We start from the raw sequence: 3,352 nt of genomic DNA on the forward strand, positions 1-3,352 counted from the left end.
TATATTACTTGTCTGTGATCCCTTATGGCCTTCCTTCTGTTCTCTTCTATGTATTTCCTTTTTAGCTTCTGGAAGCCGAATTTAGGAGTTTATTAGGATTTTCACCTGTCATTTTTTCAAACCTTTCAGATGTTTAACTATGTAGAGATAAGTATGCAAAAAAGAGCATACCAGGGGCAGCTAGGTGGTACAGGGAGTAGTACACCAGCCCTGGAGTCAGGAGGGACTGAGTTCAAATACGACCTTGGACATTTAACACTTACTAGCCGTGTGACCTTGGACAAGTCACTTAACCCCAATTGCCCTGCCTTCCCCCCTCCAAAAGGCAAAAAAAAAAAGAAAAGCATACCAACTAAAACATTTTTAAACATTTCAAACTGATAAATTATCCGAAACTTCAAGCTATTTGGTCATTAGAATATTATGCTATGACAGTCATATAATCTTTAACTTCAGTTGAAATTCTTAATCCTAAAACCTGATTCATTGCAGATACCAACTTCTATGTTATTTGCCCTTCAAAACTTTCCTTTAGTGTGAACATGGTTATATGAATAGCATCTCCCAGCTCTAGGTCTTCATTAAATTTTTTCTCAAGGAAAGTTTTCCCATTTACATAATACTTTTCCATTGCTGTACCTTTCTAATCAAAGTAAGCTCCAAATGGATCAGCTTGAAACAAATAAGGTCTCCCCTCATTCCAACTCCAAATGAGTAGTGATACTCCAAACAGATGCACAACAACTGACCGTGGGTACTTGTGCATCACTGAAGCCAACTCTGCACCAGCTGGGGCATAGGAATGATATCATGGTATACCAGCTAGTTGGGGTCTGGGGTCCATGCCACTCTAGATCAGGTCCATGTGCTTGTTGATTGTGGATGTTCCTTTCATCATATAGGGTTTCTGGTTTGGGGTCAGCATCATATCATTGGTGGCCTTAATTCCAAGGGAAGAGGCTCCTCCAGCTACAGCTGTCAAGGCGTACTCAGTGTGAACAAATTGACCAAAAGGACTGACAACGGTCAACGAGAAGCGACAGCTGCATTCCTGCCATCTTCTCCAATGGCAGGAAGACCTTGATCCTCTTCTGTACACTTTCAAAAAGGGCTTCAGTAACTCTCTTTTTGTTTCTTTTCTTTTACAAACTTATCCCTAGCATTTTTTTCTTTTCTAGATCTTCCCTCAATTGGAAAAAAAAAAAAGAAAGGAAGGAAGGAAGAATAAACAACAAAGGCCTTGTGTGTGTTTATGGGCATGTACATACATACATACATACATACATACATACATACATACACAGTCAAATTCCCACATTGATCTGTTAGGATTTGAGTAGCATGCTTCATCATCATTCTTCTGAAATGGTGATTCATTATTACACTGATCAGAGTTCTGAAGTCTTTCAAGATTTTTCTTCATAATATTGTTTTTATAGCATAAGTTATTCTGGTTCTATTGACTTCATTTTATATCATTTCATATAAGTCTTCCCCAATTTCTCTAATACTGTCCCTTCTGTTATTTCTTATGGAATAATAATAGTCCATTACATTTGTAAACTATAATTCACTTATCTATTTCCCAATAGATGGGCATCCTTTTAGTTTTCAGTTTTTTTCTGTTATAAAAAGATCTATATTTTTGTAACTATATGTTCTTTCCTGCAAATCTTTTGGTAATTATTTTCATTTTCCTTATATTTATGATCCAACTTTTCTAGGACAATTTACAATAATCATGGAAAGAATCACTATCAGCCAAGAGGATAAAGATGGCAGAATAAAAGAAAATATTACAATTCAGCTCTCTCCCACCATCAAACAATGACCTAATTACCATATAATTCATAACCTAAAAAAAGATGCAATTCTTTCTTCAAGTTGAATAGTATTTTCACATAGTATAATAATTAATCATTACAATCTCATATGTGTCTTACTGCATATTATGGAATAATTACTCCTTTCAAGATGGATAGCAGTTGGATAATTGCTTTTATGGTGACCATTACTAGATGAACAGACTTTCTTGGGTCTGTTCAATTTCATGTAAGTGTTTTCATTCAGTAGAAAGAGGATATGATGATGTTGGTTTTGAAGGAAAAACAAGTCAAATCAACAAGCATTTATTAAGCACCTACTGTATGTCAGACATTGTGCTAAACACTGAGGACTCAGAGAAAGTCCAAAAACAGCCTTTACTGTCAAGGAACTCACAGTCTAATTGGAAAGAAACCAGGTAAACAATCATGTACAAACAAGTATGAACAGGTTAAACCAGAGAGAGCCAACAAGGGGAAGGCACTAGGATTAAGAGGGACCAGGAAAGACTTCTGGAAGAAGGTGGGATTTTAGCTGGAATTTGATGGAAGCTGGGAAAAGGACACACTTGTTCTGAAATGTTTTCCATCCAATTTCTCTCAGAACAAAGTCAGTGAACAAAATTTAGGTTACTGAGGACAGCCTGGGTTCAAATACTTGCTCTGTAAACTACTAACTCTATTACCTTTACCAGTCATTTAACTTCTCCAAACCTCATTCCCCATCTATAAAAACGGGGAGGTTAAAGCTAGCATTACTTACGTCAACACGGCTGTTGTGAGGAAAGAATTTTTAAACCATATAGCATTCACCCTCTTGCCCTATTTCTACAAAGGATAAAATAGATCAAGAAATACATTATAGAACTGGTTCAGGTTAATTGAAAAGGTTACATTTGGGGGAAAGTTAAGTAAAGGGTTTCATTTTTCTTTACAATGACCAAACAATATAACTTACTTAAATTTGACATTCTAATGACTAGAAGGTTAACTTCCTGGAGGAGCAAGAAAGACACCTATTCACCTATTACCAATTCCAGTGAACTCTGACCCTCTTGTCACAGTTACTTAAGGAAGCTCTTGCGCATAATGTCAAACCCTAGTCCTTTCATTCAGGGAGAAAAGTAAAGCAAAATTTATCAAAATACCAAAGGTTCTAAAGACATCATGTCACAGAGTAAGAAACCCAATGTAGGGCCCAGGGGAGAGCAAATGACAAGTTATCTGAGAGAGAGGCAGTATGCGGAAAAGACAGAGGGCAATGGGTATCAGACAACTTCCATGGCAAATCCACTTTACTGGAAACAGTAACTAAATCATAGATATGGCTGAGGAATAAATAGGAATAACCTGTGACCCAGAACCCCAAGCTCTGGATTTGCACAGCTTGGGTTCAATCTGGGAGATTTTGCACAAAATCCTGTCTCTGGCTTGTGCCCACCCCTAAGTTCCCCTAGGGACCCCAGAATAGAGTTTATGTTAAGGTTTCTACAAAGACTCAAGCAACCATGCGAACACTCAGCTTGCAA

At 37.2% G+C, this 3,352-nt stretch overlaps 1 pseudogene; it reads right to left on the reverse strand.

The window, feature by feature from the left end:
- Positions 1 to 421: 421 nt before the first annotated feature.
- On the reverse strand, positions 422 to 2,911 carry LOC138160898 (proteasome subunit alpha type-2 pseudogene; annotated as a pseudogene).
- Positions 2,912 to 3,352: the final 441 nt, after the last annotated feature.

Source organism: Petaurus breviceps, unplaced genomic scaffold (assembly GCF_028583685.1).
Source record: "Petaurus breviceps papuanus isolate PSGF00001 unplaced genomic scaffold, PetGlider_PUasm1.0 183, whole genome shotgun sequence".
In the NCBI taxonomy this organism is placed as follows: domain Eukaryota; kingdom Metazoa; phylum Chordata; class Mammalia; order Diprotodontia; family Petauridae; genus Petaurus; species Petaurus breviceps.